The following is a 19,114-nucleotide window of genomic DNA, read 5'->3' as shown; positions in this document are numbered from 1 at the left end:
AAACCCATCCCAGCAAAGCCCCATACACCCTGTAGTATTGTGTGGGGTCTGTAATACAGCCCATAACATAATTGGGTGTTAGGGGAGTTTTGTCTCTCTTTTAAATATTTGGAAATACAGAGACAAATCTTCCAAACTGGATGAGTTAAGTGTATGATAGTGCAGCCACCATCATATAATTTATTTTACAGGAAATGTAGTTTAGCAGATAGGCCCTAAAATATTTTTTTCTGGATGAGGTTGGTTCAGAGAGATAACAAAAAGCTAGATTTAATTATGATTTTGAAACTTGAGCATGTGTCAAACAGCTGCATTTTCAGCACCGTTAGGACTTCCAGACATGCATGGGGAAGACTCTAAGTGCCTGGGAATGTCTTTGGTGAATGCTTAAGTATCCTTAGAGTTAACTACCTAGGTATTTGCACTTCTGAAAGGCACTACTGATTTTTAGTTACCATAAAATAAACTTTTAACATTCTGAGAAAAAAATTACTTTATGGATCAGAGAAGCCAAGTTAAATGATTGTATTTTCTGTCCAAAGCTAAAAGGAGCCTTGGTGTAAGATGCTGATCCACTCTCAGAACTGTGGAGTGTTTAAAACACCCAGAAGTGCTGTTCCCTGGGGCTATAGTGATCTTAGATTCCTACTATTCATCCCTGTCTTTTAGCTCTCATTGCTAAAATACACTTGGAGTCCAGGAAGACTGGATGGGGAGAACAAGAATTTTTCACATCCTCCTAATTCGGTCATGGTTCTAATGTTTACATTCCTTTTTTTCATACTTTTGTCTTTCTCTAGTCTTAGATGGTTGTCCTTGAATTCTTTTAATTGAATTTGCCTTCCAGAAATCTGAGCACCATTTCTAAATCAACTTTGTGAATAGAATTAAAAGGCAAGGAAATACATAAGCAAGAGATATATCTCAAGAAAATTTTTGACATATTTGTTTTTGATTTCTGACTGTTGGGATTTTCTAAGATACTTTTCATAACAACTAGTTAATATTTGCAAACACTTGCATGCAATGCAAACACTTGCATGTTTGCACAAAAAAAAGTGCTGCTTAAAAAAAATAAATATTTTATTATTTTTTTGAATAACAGTAATTTTCATTGCATTTACTATACAAAATTAAGTCATCAATTTTATACCATATAGAAATTGTTTCCAAATTTAGGCACTGGATTTTCAATTTTTGAATCAAAATGGTGTGTTTTTTTCTGTAATTACTAGCCACAGCTGATAACCTGACAGATCCCTAAATAAGGTCAGGCTATTTTTGGTGTTGTTACATGCTGGATAGAGACTTCTCATGATTTCATTAGGCTGTTGGCACAACCTGTGTCATTGTTTTACAGGATGTACCCTCAATGCATTTCCAATTCATTAACAGCTCTGCTCATCCTCTCTGCCATCTTCCTCCAAAAATTCCTGAGATTTGGGAGATACTTCTCACAGTGATGGTCAGCATTCACAAAGCATGTTCACATGTCATCCTTGCACTGGTCCACCTGAGAGAAATTTCCTTTGTACAGCTGGTATACAACTGGTAAACTAAGTGATTTGTCTCATTAACCCTCTAATAATTTAAAATCACATTATTAAACATTTTGCAAATGTTGATATTCTTCAAACCTTTCAACTCAATAGTTTGGGAAAAAAATAATCCTTTGTGGGACTGGTTTTCATCAGTATGCTTTTTTTAGATGAGACAAAAGAAAAAGCCTTATTCTATTATTCTGTTATAATTTGGGCCTGCGGAAAATAACAGAAGAAACAGTTAATTAAGTTTGTTTCTAGGTTCAGTGATTTGAAAACTTTGGCTCACCAAGCTTTGGACGTGGGAATAAATTTGATAGGAAGCTTCGATGGTACAAAACGAATTATTCTCTGACATTTTAAACACAATTAAACATTTGTGGGAGTTTGTTTGTTCTCTATTCTTTTGCTGTAAATTTTAGATCTCTCTGTATAATGAGAATTATTAATTTAATAACATATGAATCATCTCATTTTCTGTGTTGCACAGAGTAGGCCTTATTTATTTCTTTTTTCATTTGCCAAAAAGCTGCATAGTTGAGTTAAAAGTAGCTATAAGGCTGTCTTTGCTGCATCACTTATAGAAATTGAAGGGAGCTTTTCTATTTATCTTATGATGGAATTTTATTTTCTTTTCATCTTAACAAAAAAATTTAGGGAAGTTCACTCGGGTACTGTGGTTATTCCCTTCCTCTGCCATCCTGTCACATCAATAAGATCTAAGGAATATGTACTTTATTCTCCTTTCAGTCACAATGAATTCTTCATATTTGTTCAGTTTCACATTGTTCTTTTAAATTATTATTTTTTGTATTATTACTGTTTTGAGTTATTGTTATTTTATTATTTGTTTGATTTGCTAACTATGCTGTCTATGATGAGTTCTGTGAAGGTACATGTAAGACATGTCCTGAAGAAGTAATTTTCAAACTATGTTGGTTATGTTTTCATGAGCTGTAATCAAATCTTTATATTGTTTGACCCTTGCCTGAGTGTGGCTGCAGAGAGGGCTGTGCAGCTGTTTTGGGCATCCCAGCTTAGGGACACTGTGAGCTCAGCTCCTCCTGGAGCAGGGCAGTGTGGGGGCCAGGATGATGCCAAAATGGGGAATTCTGCAAAATTTCAGCTTTCCTCTCTGCCATTCAGCTAGTGGACCTAGATTTAGCACATTAGAAGGAGGCACATAAAAGCTTAAACAAGGGCTGAAAAGAAGAATAAATTCTTCCTGTTGTGGTGTTGTGGATGGAATCGGGCGCTTTACTCTCGAGTAAGAAGGATCTGTATTTCATTGATATAAAAGAAGTTCAGTGGTAAATGCAGCAGTGATTTAACAAGAATGAATTGTTAGATATACTTGAGCATTTACTGGATAGAGGACAGTCAGAATTTTGGGGGAATCTTCCTATTGAGCCATGAGGTTCAGAAAGGACTCCATTCTCCACCCCATTTCAGAGGGGAGTTTAGGTGTAGCTGGATCCAGACTGTCACAAGCCTTGGCCAGTGCTTGATGTCTAAAAGATTAAATATTTGCAATCACAGAATCAATTAGGTTGGAAAAGGCCTCTGAGATCATCAAGTCCAACCTATGATCAAACCACAAAGTCAACTAGACCACGGCACTAAGTGCCACATCCAGTTTTTTCCTAAACACCTCTAGGGACAGTGACTCAACCACGTCCCTGGGCAGCCCATTCCAGTGTTTAATCATCCTTTCTGAAAGATTGCCAAGTTTCAGTGTGCTTATTCCCAATTCACTTACCAGCCATCTGATGTAGCATCTCATAACCTTGAGAGGCATTCCTACTCAAGGAGGAATCCTGGTGTGCAGCCCACTGCCATGCAGGAGAGCTCACCAGGCCCTGGGCTGTCTGCTCTTCATGGAGTAAGGTGATAGAGTCACAGTCATATTCGTGTACTGACTACAGGTCCTAGTTTCTTCCAAATTTGCCTTGAGCTGGACATTGACCAGTATTTTGGTTAGCTGGGTTTATTGGCCAATGTTGCTCTTGCCTATCATGCTGTTATCTATCTCCTCCCAAGCCCAGCTGGGGCCAGATTGAGCTGTCAGGAGCAGATACATCCATGACTGACCACCACTTAGGGTTATTACTTGAGCAGGAATTATAATGGAATAAAAAAGACAGGTTGGAGATGGGAGCACATTGCCACACCTGACTGTAAAAAGAATCAGGAAACTTGGTGAATTTCTGAGCATAGTCAGTGTTCAGTCAGTGAAAGGTTTTTTACTGGATAATAAGAATGTAGGTGCATTCTAGACCTAGAAAATTATTGGAGGGGGTACGTGCCCTTACATATTTTTACAATTAGGGCAAGTGTTTACATAATTAATGTTAAATGTCACATATGACAGAGCTGGTTTTGGCTGGGGTAGAGTTAACTGTCTTCACAGGGGCTGGTATGAGACTCTTTTGGGTTTTTGCTGAGCACATGGTTGCTAATATGGGGGTAATTTTGTTATTGCTGAGCAGGGCTCACACAGAGCCAAGGCCATTTGTGCTCCTTGTGCTGCCACACTGGTGAGAGCGTGGGGGTGGATGGGAGGCTGGGAGGAGGCACAGCCAGGACAGGTGAGCCCAGCTGAGCAAAGGGATATTCCAGGTTGTGTGGCATCATGCCCACTGCATAAAGTGAGGGGAAGGAGGAGGGAGGGAGGGACATTCAGAGTAATGGCATGTGTCTTCCCAAGTCAAGCTCTCCTAGAGATGGCTGAACACCTGCCTACCCATGGGAAGCAGTGAACTAACTCCTTGTTTTGCATTGCTTGTGGCTTTTGCTTTCCCTATCAAACTGTCTTTATCTCTGCCCACAAGGTTTTTACTTTTGATCATTCCAATTCTCTCCCAGTCCTGCTGGTAGAGGAGTGAGCAGTTGTGTGGGTCTTGGCTGCTGGCTGGGATTAAACCACAACAATGACTATGGATGATTAGCAAATTTTTGAGGGCAGCGGTAATAGAAGACTAAAAAGAAAATTTGGTCTCAAGTTATAGGATCTGAATTTTTACAAAAGTAGGAAACTCATGGAGTTTGATTTTTTAATTAATATTATATATAAGTATATTAAAATACTATCATGTAGGTATGTATATTTTTCCATTGACTTTTCAGAATAAATTTGTTGCTTCTTTCCTAATTAGTTTGATCATAGTTTTGAAAGTCAGATTATACACCTTATTATCTCTAATGACTTATGTTTTTCCAGATTCTTAACCTGCAGTTTTGTTTATTATTCATACTAATCTTTCAGCCTGTCATTAATGTGCATTGCAATGGAAAAGTTAAAGCTGGTAGAGCTCTGTGCAAGTCTTTTAAAGCTGCATTGGCTTGGCTTGTCTGTTTTGGCCCTTCAGTTGTATCACAGCATTTTTTTTGCCCTGGCAAGCAGTGCTGTATTCTGCATGTCATTGTTTCTGCAATGGGATAAGACATTTTTTTCTTTTATAACAGCAGTATTGACAGGCTTGATTTAAATAATGTTTATAAAATATTTTTTGATCATTAGTGAAAATGGTTCTTCAGAACACAAAACTAATGAACTAATATATAACAGCTCACCTTAAACATGCAAAAATGGAAAACTTTTCATCCTGCTCTCTGATGACCTAAATGGATTTTAGTGTGACAGCATAAAAAAATATTCTGCCACTGTTGAAAACCCAAAGCAAAAGTACAGAATGGACCTTAGGATTTACTTCACCTTTATTTCGTACCCAATCTTTTTCTACCTGAAAATAAATTTATTTCAAACCTTTTCTTTTAAAATATACTGTTTAAAAAATAAACATATTTTAAAGAAGGGCTAGAGTGATTCTGAATCAAAAATGAGATTTTTTTTTCATGTGTTTTGCTTTAAAATTATGAATGCATTTTTACTATTTAAGCCTTCTCAAAGGCATAATTTTTAATTAAGGAAAAAAACTTTACTTTCAAGTAAAATAACTTCATGATTTTAGGGGATTCTTTTATTTTCTGTAGGAATGAACACTACATTGCCTATTTGAGTGCTATGTATTATAATACATAAAAAAATCAAAAAGCCTTCATTGTGTCTGGATGTAAGTAGAGTTACTAACATCCTGTCAATCCAACAAGTAAATGCATCCCTTGGTCATGTATCTAATTATTCCACTTCTACTCTCTGAAATTATAATACTGTCCATTTTCAATGCCTATGAATAATGCTGGACTTTAGATTCAATCAAGGAGTTCTTTCTATGGATGTTTGAAATGTTGCAATTAGCAGACTGGGAGAGAGGAGCATATTGAACTGTAGAGATCACATCCTGCACTCATTTGTGTCCCTTGGCTTCAGGTGGACTCAGCATAGGGAGTGTGTAATGCTTCCTGCTTTTTGGATCTGGAGTGCAAGTACTTCAGCATTGCAATCCAGATCATGGGTGTGCATTTATCAGTCTTTGTTCTAACACTCTCAAATTTGTAAAGCAGACCTTTTGACAAAGAACTGCTCTTGCCAACAGGGTTTTGGATACCCACTATTGGGCCCTTTGGGTGACGATGTAATAAACCCCTTGAAAGTGGTACAGTGCTTTGCTTGTGCAAAGCCTGTTCTTGCTGGGCCACTCTTATCCTTGTTGCTTCTGCTGGGGGAAGCCAGCTAGGCATTGCCCTGTCTGGTATTTTCATCACTCTGAGAAAAATCATATATACCATAATCATATGGGGGTGTGTGGGTGTTCACATACCCCTCCTCTACAGCTACCTATACTTAATTTTAATTTGCCTGTGATGTTGGCACGTGCTGCAGAATGCAGTGTATGCCTGTTAAAGTTTTTTGAAGCACTTGGAGATCTGAAGCAGCCTTATATTACATGGACCAACCTGACCTAAATCACAAGTCATTTGAATTTGGTTTTGTCATTCTCTGCCTAGCCCTGAATTAGTAATTCCTCTTGTATAAGTCTTTATATGTTATGCTACCAGAGCTAACCTTACTGGTTTTTGTAGCAGTAGGCTAAAGTCAGTTGAGTTTGTAGGTTTGCAAGGATCTAGTGGCTAACATAATCAAATATGCTTATATAGTACAATTCATGGTCTTAAACCATCAAGCCCATTGTCTTTTTCATAAAATACTTCATTAGAATAGATACATACATATATATATATATCTATGTATGTATGTATAAAATTAAGACCCATGGCAGGGAGATTGGAACTGGATGATCTTTAAAGTTGCTTCCATCCCAAACCATTCTGTGATTCTCAGAAGCTGATAATGCTCTTCAAGTACACATGGCTTTTTTTTAGTTACAATAGCTTTATTTTTAGTTACTTTGTCATGAAGTTAAAGTTCTGAAGTGATTTGGGAAACAGCCTAAAGAATGCAAGTGAATAACTACTTATAGATTTATTTGTTTTTATTCAAGACAATGGGACTTGTATTGGTCAGTATTTACTGTATTAGAAAGGTGCAGAACTTAACTGAAAGCCATTGTAAAAAAAAAGAAGAGCTAGCACAGATGTCATCATCTTAATGGTTTTAATTATACTAAAGGAAGAAAGCTTTCCTTTTTCATAAGACTTCATTTTGGAGGATTTCAGATTAATTGCTGTCAGAGACAGATGTATTCCTTTGACCTTGGATAATCTAAGAAGTAAAGAGAAAGTGACTGCTCGGTATTGAAGAGAAAGCTTGTTTAGATGAAAAGTGGAACAGAAAAATCTTGCTTTCATGTCTTATTGGACACATGATGGTTTGATTATAATGGGTTTTTCACTTATTTAAGATGAAGTATGTCTGAAATTTGTTTTAAAAGAACTCTTCTTTGTAATTTTAACAATATTTACTTTTTAATGTGTAGAATTTTGAATATTTTGCTTTGCAAACTACCTGTTAAAGTTCAGCCAAGGCAAGGTTCTTATCCTGGCAGCACATAATGCAACATCAGTAACAGCAATGGATAGAAAATATACGCTTAACTTATGATCTTTTAGGTATTGTTCTTAATATTATTCACTGTGTTTTTCATAGCAGCATTTTCCTGTTATTTATGGATACTTTCTACAAATTTGAGAATAGCTAGAGTGTGTTCTTACTCATTCCCTACAACAATATAAAAAAGATCCCAAAGGAACACCATTCTCTTTTAACAAAATTGCAAAGTTAGTCATTTAAATACTGATATTTTTCCCTCATTAGCCAGGTATTCGCTGATCCATGCTGTAAAACTAACACAACTTCAACACAGTTTCAGCAAATATTGTGAAGTCCCTACTGTTGCAAATTGTGAGTTTAGACATTTTGGGAATGTGAGTTATTGCTAATCCACGTTTTACACAATAAAACCTGATTCTACTTTTAATGCAGTGATCTGGTGACTCAGACTTGATAGTAAATTACATTTTTAATCAGTGGTTAGATGACCTAGGATAGAGGAGGAAACCCAAATATGCCACAGATAATATCTGTTTTCCTGATCTTAGATATTGCAGCCCTCATAATTTTGTGTAAAAAATTGGCTTAGTTTGAAGGTAATAGAAAATAAAGATTCCTACATGAAATAAATTTCCACTTGTTGAGGTATTAGTAAAGGGAAATAACAAGTGAAGTGCATTTCTTTTGTATCTTACATTAACATATTCAATCAGTTGTCAAGTAATTTGTGCCTGTAAATTTTTCTGCATAGAGATGACAAGAGTTTAAAATTGTGGATTCTTTTTAGTCATAAATTATTTGAGCTGAGTATGTTGTGTTTTATGTTTGCTAGGCTGAAACATTTTACTGAATATTGGCAATATTGCCAATTGAATGTTGGCAAACATTTTACTGAATGTTGTTCTTTGCTCAGCTTAAGGGAGCATTAATGTGGTCATAACAAAAGTAATCTTGTCTTTTGTAATCTTGTCTTTCTTGCAAAGCCTCAGTCCAAATTCAGGACTTAGGCTTTGCAAAGGTGATGGCAACGTGTGCATGGCACACTGTGAGTTTATCTTGATATTACTGAGCTATACTAATTTTCAAATAATGTACACAGTGCAAGGATGATTAATCACTTAGATTTCACCATAGTCTTCCTCTTTAGTAGAAGCAGATGTGTGGTATCTTCTTAGTGTTCTTTCTTATTCTAAAAATACTGAAAGTCCTCAACTGTCCATATGACCTTTTGGTCTTTCCCTAGAGGAGAAGTATAATTTGCAGCTGGTGCTTTCAATAGTGTTTAAATTCTTTTTAGAAGCATTGTGTACTAGTTTAGAGTTTGTAAACTGAGTCAGAGAAGTGTTCTTTCATTCCCCAAGAATTTGAATTTCATGCAGAAGGACACAAATGTATTCTAGTTAGTGAAACTTCTTTCTGTGTATCTTGGAATTGTTGAAAGATATTAATCTTTCTTTCAAAATAAGGACCAATCTCCAGGAGCCATCCTCATGTCTTAGGGAGACTGATCTTATCAATAAGGCAGGTTGATCAGAATTGGGCATCCCTATTTCAATCATGTCTCAATGAACTTTGTCTCTATGTGTAGATCTACTGAAAGAAAATAAATTATACTTTCTCCCCAGTTCTTTAATTCCACATCTTTTTGATTTTTGGCTGTAGCTAAAATCAAGTTTGTTTATGTTTTGTAGAAATTATCCTGCTTTACTGGAGTTAAAGCTTTAATATTGTCCACCATCGGTTACACTTTGAGACCAGTTTCTTATTTCCAGATATTTTCTAGCCATTTTTCTTTCCCTGCTGTTTCTTGGTGAAGAATGATTCAAGAAGTTTGTAAGAATAGCTTTTCCTGTCACATTAATCTTTCTGCTTGGGTGAAGTAGGAGATATATAGCAACAAGTATGAGTCCACAAAGTTTTTTTTCTCGGTTTAGCATCGCGTTGAGTTGTTTGCTGGCAATCACCCACTGCTTGTGGGCACCTTCATGCACTCCAGCTGCTGGTACCACAGACACAGAGCCTCTTAGCCAAGAAAAGAGGTAAAAATGGACTTTAATAGAAGACATGACAGAAGATGCTCAGCAGGCACAGGGCTCAGACAGGGAAATGAAGTGACCAGCCTTGTCTACATGTGACTGTCCCCCTTTATCCACTTGCCCCTCTGTTTTCTTGTACTTCCTCTCTACTTCTAAACCACATCTATTCTTCCCTTTTCCACACCTTTTATTCCTCACCTTAACATCTCCTAAGTCTTGTTGCAATGCCAAGATGCTTGTTCCCTGCATCCTGCCAGTGTCCCAGCCCCTCAGACAGTGATGTGCTCCTCAGGCTGCAAGGTGTCCCCCAGCTGACCCACAGTGCTGGGTGTCACCCTGAGCCAGGGACTGAGGCTCCCTGGGAGAGGAAGGGTCTCTGCCAGGGTACCTCCACCTGCCCTGGTGCCTCTCTGCTTGTGGGGTTGTGTGTGTCCACACCTTTGATGGGCTGATGGCTCCTGTGATGAGCCCAGGATGAAGCAGAAATAAATTTAATCCTGAGAAATAAGTTTTCTGTGGAGCAGACGTACTGGAGCATGTACAGTGTAGTAATGGCAAGTAAAATGTCTGGTTAGTTGCTTTGTGCATATTGGAGCATTTGATGGCCAGGAGAAGATTTGTACAAATCAAACAAATTTATATGTGGTTGTTAATGGCCACAAACTTCATTGCGTATTGTTGGAATAGGAACTGGAATACTTTCCTCATCTCTGCTGCCAAATACTTCAGCTCTGATGTGGAAATTAAAGGTTTCATTATGTCAGGAAACCTATGGAGAATGTAATAAAGATACTTCATATAACTGGTAAAATGTACTCTACTTCTGGAAACAGATGATGAAATACTTGACATTTTAAAGTAGTATTGCGTGACATTAAACATTTTCAGAGTACTTCTGTGTTGCAGTTGTGCATTTTAGTGTAGTAAAAATATTCTTAGAGTACCACATTTCTTGTACCATAGGTCTTTTCATCACTGCTGGCTTATAGCAAGAGAGCACTGTGACCTTTTTGTGTTGTTTTAAAGAGGATTATGTGTCAGCAATTTTCTCAAGCTTTCTTTTGGCTTTCCTCAGTTCTTTAGTAAAGCTTCTCTTGTCTCTGCTGTTATACATTAATAGGTACTCTTGAAAATAACATCTTTTTTTTAGAATACTGCGGCAATGCATAGGAATTACTTTCAGAGTGACTTTCAAGTTTAATATTTCATTATTGTGTCAGAAATTAGATTGATTGAAGGTGGATGAAAGTGATTTTTTCCTCTTTCCTTAGATTTAAGTTGAAAGAATTTTTGTGAAAAACTCAAATTCCCTTGAACTGATGCAAACCAATTTTTCCTACCAAGAAAGCTTGACAAGTATTTGGGATAGTTTGCTGAATATTGGCTAGGCTTAGATTGGGACTGGTGATGATCAGTTAGGCTGTGTTAGTTTCTTCTCAGTGTTTACATGGTTAATCCCTGTGAACAGCAGTTACATCAGTTTTCTTTCCTTGAGCTTGGGAGGAGGGGCAGAAAACCACTGGTTTTGTCTCAGCCATTCAAAATGTCTTCTTTTTTCTTTTTTCTTTTTTCTTTTTTTTTTCCTACAGCAAAATTAATTGGGTATGAGGGAGCTGTTCCGCTATGCTTTCAGTAGTAGAGTGCAGAGGAGTATGGCTCCCTTCCCTTACATACACTAAAGATTTTAAAAGAAACAGCAAATCCTTCTGCTGCTGTAAAAATACTTGTAAAGCAACTGAGTCATGCATAAAAAGCTTGTCCTGTTGAATCTATATTGGTTTATAAATGTGCATGTACTTTATGTACATTTATATGTACCTTATTACTCATTTTTACTATTAGTGCAGGCATTTCCTTCACTCTTTCAGGGCTGCTTCCTCCTGCAGGTGTAACTACATCCCATGATGAGTACCTGCAACTTCAGTTACACAAGCTTCAGTACAAGCTTCAGTACAAGCCCAGTGACACCAGTGGGATTGCACCAGGGCTGCTGACAGTAGAGTTTAGCCTTCAGTGCTTGTGCTAGAGTTAACACATAAGAACAAAAGAACCCAAAATAATTCACTGATTGTGATTTATTTTTATATATGTGAGAGAGCAGTGAAAGGAGTATTAACTCTCAAAGCTAAGCAAAGGTACTGGTAGATAATTTTAGGCACAAATATATGAGTCAGAGTATGTTCCTGTTGAGCAAATTGTAAGAGATTAGATTATGTTGGTTATATATTTATTTATTGAGTAAATATGGTGTACCTATTATGCCTATTACATATATCTCATGATATAATGGCTATATAAACATGTCATGGATACCAAAGAATGAAGTTAGTTAGTGCTGTTCTTTCCTTGCCTAAAATTTTGCCAGTTAGTATGCTACTGATTTTTTCCCTAAAACTGAGAAAAATATATTACTCATGTTTAAATGAATCAAACTTAACCCATGTGTAATAATTTTTGCCTTTTAAACACTCTTACAGTTACCAACCTTTAAAATCAAATTATGCAATTTGAAGTATTAAACATTTTTAAAATTACTTTTTAAGACCCATTTTGCTAGTACTTTATAATCTTCGTTGATGAAATAAAGTGAATCAAGCAACAGCTATTTTCCATTTTTATGTATATTTTTCATGGAATGATAGATTACACCAGAAAAATAATTTCTAGAAATTTCTGAACTGTTCAAATTTTTTGAAAGGTTTGATGGATTTTCTTCCAAGTCTGAAATAGAGCAGAGATAGAAGAACCCAACAAACTGAGTGTTTATGATAACTCAAATATTACTGTGTCAGCAATGGCAGAAGCACAGAAGAAAATAAGAGGCACAGTGATTGTGAACTTCTGAAGCTGTATAGTAAATGACCTGAATTGTACAAGAAAGAATGTGATTTTATGGGAAGAAATTGCTGCATCCAGTTCTCTGGAATGTACTGTTTCAAGTTTCTGCGCTGATACATGTTCTAAGTTTAAGATACAAAAAGATGAAGAATTTTCATAGAATCAGAACTGTTTGGAAGGGACCTTAAAGATCACCTAATTCCAAACACCCTGTAATTTTTTTTAAGAAATAATTTTTTTTAGGATACAAATCCTGGAAGTCCAGAGTTTCCCCATATAGTCAGTGGGCAAGCAGGTTCTTAAACAGTTCCATCCAAAGGCTAAGATGCATGGCATAAATCACCCCCCTTGATTCTTCTCTCCAGTACCTGTATAAAAACCCAAAACTTAGATCACTTCTTAACTTGGATGTCTACACTTAGATAGGTAATATGATGGTATATTAATTTCTTTTAGCATAAGGGAGAAGGTTGCAAGTGCCAAAACTGAGCTGTGCACTCTTCTTTCGTTGTGACTAATTTTGTACAAGGTGGAAGTGCTAGCCTAAACAGAATTTGCACACAGATGTAATTTCACTTCCATTTACTGTGAACCCCACTTGAAATCATGATCTCTTCTTTTTTCTGCTCCTGCATAAGGCTTATAAATCTAGGAAGTTTGTGTTGAGTCTGCATTAGCTATATCAAGTTCTTACACTTAAAGTAGTGCTTCCATCATGAACAAAACAAAGATGTGAAGTAAAAATTGATGGCTCATTGTAAACCTTACAAAATAATAAGAATACCTTGGAGAAGTCATCAATTTTTTTTTCATACTGTAGAAAATGCCAGCTCTCTGGTGACAAAGCAGCTAAAAATAAGTAAATCTAAATTGTTGCTGAATAGCTAAAAGGATTATGAGGAGTGAGAGCAGTGAGTAAGGGAAACCAGAAAAGAATCCCTTATTTTGACAAGGTCTTGAAACTATGGTAAAGCAGGTGAAGCATTAGTGGAAAGAATCAAGGAGCATGGAGTGTATGAATGGCTTAAGAGGAGTCATGGGAGAAAATTGTTTCAAGTTTAGTTGGAAAAGATGAAAAGATAGAAAACTAATCATGAATAATGCTTTGGATGAAGTGGGATTAGAAAAAGTAAGTTTAAATTGATATGTATGTGTGTATGCATCTGTGTGTGAGAGGAAAACAGAACAAATTGGGGAGGTAACAAGAAGGAAGAAAAAAAAACTGAAAGGAATTAAAATCACAGCTCGGGTATTGTGATTCAAAGTAGACAAAAAAAAACAACTGCTCTGAACAAAATATGAGAAGTGGGGTAGAGTAAAATAAAATTGCAATCTGGCAATCAACCAAAGAGTGATAATGGTTACTTGCTAGATGGGTGTTTTCTCCAAGGGAATGAAAACAAGAAAAGCCAGGATAACACTGAGGGAGGCAGAAAGAGAAAAGGGTGAGTATTGTGACAATTATTGGATAAGAGGCTGAATAAAAATTAGGTCCTGAAGGATGTAAGAGACATCTAAAAAGAAAAGAATGAGTGAATATAGTACCCTTTGAGCAGGGTACAAGTTAATCATGACTGCAGATATTTCTAGGTGTTGACCAAGAGCTGGATTTGGCTTCTTGGAGCTCTGCTAATTATGTGTTGAGGGTAATATCTTCCCTAAAGGATGTACAGTGGCTGGTGGTTGAGTCCTTCCTAAGCATCTGTGGAAGGATCCACAAAGATCTACTCCTGATAAAGTATAAATTTCTTTGAAAACCTTATGGTTTTTTACTCTTCAGTCTTCTCACCAGAAAAGTCATATTACAACAAGAAAGTTTTAGGTAATGGTAAATTTTGATTCAAAAATTGAGCATATTTTCCTTGTTTCCTAAAGGAAGCCTGAGTAAAAAGAAGGAAACGGGCTTAGTTATGCACTATATTTTATAATGGATGTGGGATATCTCGCATAAATAGTCCATAAAATGCACTCACTCACTTAGATAAAGACTAGCATGAAAAACTTTCTGGCAGCCTTTTTAGGACAGCTTGAAAATGCAAAGTCGTGACATTTGAATGAAAGAGATCAGGAGAGTGTTTTCTGTAGGTTTATATGCAGCAAGAAAGGAAACTTCAAATGGTTTTGGAAAGCAATATCAAAAGAACATCAACAGCTTTCCTTTGACAATTAATAAAGAAATAACCCAAATCTGGAGTCATCAAAGGGCTAAATAAAGATCACTCTTTACTCTTTAGCTTTTGGGGCAAAATAGAAATTGTGAAAGGCTGTTTAATACTTTCTAGATACTCAAATGGGCTTGCTGTTTCTGAAATGTAAAATAACATGGTCTAGAGGAAGATGTCCCTTCCAAACCAAACCATTCTATGATTCTCTGAATTTGTGACCATCTTAATTATACAGCCAACTGGAAATTTCTGAAGGGCAAATATATCCTGAGGTTACTTGCACAACAAGAATTTGGCAGTCTTGTATTCTGGTGAGGTTTGGGTGATGAAACTGGTGAAACCAAAAGAACAAATTTTGCATGTTGAATGAAAATCAGTGTCAGGGTAGTTATCTTCCCATGCATATGATAGCAGAAGTAGAAGCAGCAGTCTTCTTTCTTGCAGTTTTCTTAAAAACAATACCCAATTAAATATGATTAAAATGAGTTTTGCTTGAAATAAAAGTCTACAGATGTAATTTTTAGGCAAAACAATCTCTTCTTGAAAATAAGACTTAGCATAAGAAATGGCTCTGATGGCAGTTTTTATTAGAAAGGATAGATCCAGGGGTTTTGAAATCTTGCAGTTGAATAAACTGTATGTTTTGATTAGATTGTTGCTGCTGTCGTAATACAGTTCTTATCACTAAAATTCATGTAATGAAATATAAACCTTATTGAGTGAATGCAGTTGTAGTAGGATAGAAGTATAGCAAGAAAGAATTCTGCAATGTTTACCTTTCAAGTGTAAACAAGTCCATCAAATCAAATAGTTTCAGAAGCAGAATTAAAATAATATCAAATTACAGTTGTTATTATGAGAAAAAATATCTTAAAAAGTATTAATGAAGTGGCAGAATATGTGTCAGAAAATGAAAAACCTAAAAGAACGCTTGTCTCAAGGATTTCAGGGATTTAGCATAATCTGTAGAGCTGATTTTTCAGTAAGGGACTACTTCAGCTGCTTATGTCACCCTTAAACTGCAGTAGAGAAACTTCCTGAAAAGTTAGGAGTCTTCACATAAAGGAAAAAACAAATCTGAGTTTGTCAGGTCCTTACTTTGTCATTCTGTATGCTGGGCTTCAGATTTTTCACAAAATTGTGTATAAAAACCTCTCTACCTGTTTCTTATTTCCCACTCTCCTGAAAGTAAGTGTCACTGAAGATGAGTGGTGCTTTCTTCTTAGAGAGGTAAGTGAACTCTAATAGCAGTGAGAGTTTGCCAGGAAATCTCTCTTGAATGGTGGAGTCTGGATAGTTACCCTACATTATGTCTCTCTTTGTTAAAGACATTTCCTTGTCAAATGTTTTGGTGAGTCCTCTAGAGTGCTGCTGTAAATGAAAGGTAACTGTTACCTTGCCTTTGGGGGAGATTCTTTTAAACACTGGGGCTTAATTAACTTTTGGGAATTTACTCAAGAAGGGCTGTGCATTCATCTCACACTGGATTATGAACATATGTAAGGTCAGGAGGCTGAGAACTTTCTTGCATTACAAGTGTGTGTAGGCTGTGCAGCAGAGGTCCTCAAAATTATCTAAAAATTTCATGGGCATCTGCTCCCATGTAGCACTTTTACATTTTGTTCTGGTCAATAGTATCTTTTTTCTTCTCCTGGAAATGCAAGTTCCTGGATTACATACGTGGTGATTCCAGCTCCTGTGCCCTGGAGAAGGGATGCAGTTGGTTGTGTCCTCCCATGGACTTCATCTTGTGTACCCCTTACCCACTTCTGCTGCAGTCTGTGGCCCTTTGCTGTCACAGGTGCTGTTGAGCATCTTTCTCAGAAGAGTTCAGCAGCACTCTTGAACTGTCTCTGATGTCTCTGATTTGGGACACCAGAATCAGTGACAGTGTCCCAAACCAGAGACAGAAGCCAAGAGCACTGTTTCTTGGCTTTTGCAGGAGGGGAAAGATTGAGTTGTTCCTTGTGGATATCCTTATGGGTTGGGCTTGTGGGAGTAGTTACTGGATATCATGCCAGGCATGTGCTGCCAGTTACAGGTGCAGACAGGCCTGAAAAAGCAATTGGAAAAGCTGCTAAACCGGAGATCTGGCCTTTAAGTGGTGCATAATTATAAAAGATTTATGGCATCCCTTAAGCAGAAATTCGTTACCAGTCTATAGCCAAGAGAAATGCAGAGAAAACAGATTTAAGGCAAGTGCTCACCTAACTTCACACATCATTTTTAGACTCTCTTTGTACATAGTGAAAGGAAATGTCCGGGCACAATTCACCTCACCTACCTGAGGTTTTTAGCAGAGGATGAAATTAATTAAGACCTTCACGTGCCTGTTTTTACTTACTTGAGTATAGAGTTAGATGACTACCTCACATTTCAGCATTATAAATGTAAATTTTGCTTGAGATTATAGATATCTGTCATAACAAGCTTGCACTGCGGGAAGCTGAGAAAGAATTTTTCCCAAACAATTGTAAAATGCTGATGGTTTCTTTGATTGTGGAGAAGAGAAAACAGAATGAAAATGTTTGTAGTTTTTCATAGTTATCTAAAATCATGGAGGCTGTAGTAAATTTTGCTTTTTCTTTTTGCTGCAATCTGATATAAAATCAGGATTAGAAAAGTCATGCAAAGAGGGACGCAAGAGTATGTTGCCACTACTTGTAATGAATGGAAGGTGCAGGTTCAGACAGCTTGTTGCTGCTTTGACAGGCAGACTGTCAAGTTAAAATGTACAAAAACAGAGGGTATGTCCATATGCTGCTAAATGAGAGCACCAAAAAGCCAGTTCCAGTGCTGGAGCCATGATTCTCTTTCTGCTTAAGTGTTGGCTCACTCCTTGGCCATTTGCTTCCAGCAGGTTCCAGACAGAAACAGCCCTGAGCACTGAGACTTGGCTGAAAACTGACTATAATTTAGCAGTGTAGGTGCAGCCAGAGAGTCTAAATGTGGAGTTTAATGGTGCTAGCAATGAGTGGTACTGCATAAAGCAACATTCCACCTGCCCAGGTGGGTACAGTATCTTATTGGATGCTTTAAGAAATAATTGCATTGGTTTGCTGAGCAACCAGCAAAACAAACAGGGCAGTGAACGGTATATGCAGACGTGTATGTTTAAATAACAAAAGGAGCTGGATCAAGATCAGCTTTTTAATTCATGTCACCCCTGCTGCTATGGAGCCTGATAATGGATCTCTGCTGCAATTAATTTTGATGTGAATTGAAGGCATTTTCGGAATCGCCACTGTGGAGGATAATAGAAACCCCTCCGATGGTCATAAGCAAGATACCGTTTGTGTGCAAATACAAATTGAGTCTTCAGCTTGTGTTTTCTCCTTTCATCTTTCTACAGAGGTTGCTCACTTCTCATATCCCTCTTTTTCCCATTTTGCTGCACTAATGAGTTTTTAATGCAAAGGAAAAGCGATTATAAGCAGTGAAGCAAAGACAGCTTTATAGAGCAAGACTGAGGAATTGAAGGCATAGATCAGAGCTATCCAACAACCTGAGATGAAAGAGAAGTTCATGAAAACAGAGACATATAGATAGCTTTGATTTCATTATCATTAGACAAGAAAGGACAAAAAATGGAATAGCTATAAAGATCTTCATGTGTAGTAAGTTGCCTATATTAGTAAAAGAGTCTATATAGAAAGCATTAAAGTGATAACATTGGTCAGGAATACATCCTGTAGTAAAATTGTTTTGTTCATCTGTGATGTAAGTGTAATGTGATGTGATTACCCAATCCTAATAAACTAAAAAACCAAAATATTATGCACATATTAAATATTACATTCATTGATGCTGTGTTTTCCTGCAATTGTTAAGCATGAGTTGTTTGTTTGGACTTTTCTCTCTCTCTTTCCTTTTCAACACAGATTCTGGAGATTGTATTTCTATTACTGATGTCATGGTTTATCACATCTTGAATTGTAAACAAATTAAATAGTTGGTGGATTTTAGAGGAAGCTTTTGTTTGGCAGATACATGTACCTTGTTAAAATATTCACAGGGGAAGTACCTAATTACATTTGAAAGGTGCTTGACGAGATAAAGAATGATTTATATACAGCGTTTTATGATTGCAGTTAGGAATCTAATACAGAAAATTAGCAGTTGGGAGTGGGGAGGAGTGATAAATGTTCATGTTTTGAGGAATAACAAGTTTGTTCCTCCAAGATGAAGTCAATCCCAATCCTTTCCTTTAGTTTAGGTCTTTTTTTTCATTAAGTATAAATTAGGTAAGACACTAAAGCAAAGCTATTTTCCAAGGCATATCCCATCATTACAGAAACTAAAACAGCATGATTAATAAATTTTTGTAATTGTTATTTTTCTTTTTTTTTTTAATCAATACTTTCTGGCCAAGTCAAAAATTGCTGACTAGTTGTATGGAAGTGATGCTTTGAAATTCTTCTGAGATTTTAATGATAGATATATTTTCATTGCTCTGCAGTTTACCTGCAATACAGTGAACCTTTATAGCTTTCTCAGATGCTCTACTCTACCCATTTAAGAAATGAGAAAAGGGAGAAAGGTATGTTAGGCGAGTTGCCTGGAGCGACAAAAATAATCTGTGTCAGACTGGAACAAGGTTTTGGAATACTGCTTAAATCAGTG

General features: G+C 36.7%; 1 protein-coding gene across 14 annotated transcripts in view; it reads left to right on the top strand.

Annotated features, from left to right (window-relative positions):
* Nucleotides 1–19,114, top strand: part of DLG2 (discs large MAGUK scaffold protein 2) — a 983,561-nt gene that overhangs the window by 595,934 nt on the left and 368,513 nt on the right. The window lies entirely within an intron of this gene.

Source organism: Melozone crissalis, unplaced genomic scaffold, assembly GCF_028551555.1.
Source record: "Melozone crissalis strain CALT ecotype California unplaced genomic scaffold, PUWL_Pcris_2 ptg000008l_1, whole genome shotgun sequence".
NCBI lineage: Eukaryota > Metazoa > Chordata > Aves > Passeriformes > Passerellidae > Melozone > Melozone crissalis.
This window is presented reverse-complemented; position numbering and strand designations above follow the sequence as displayed.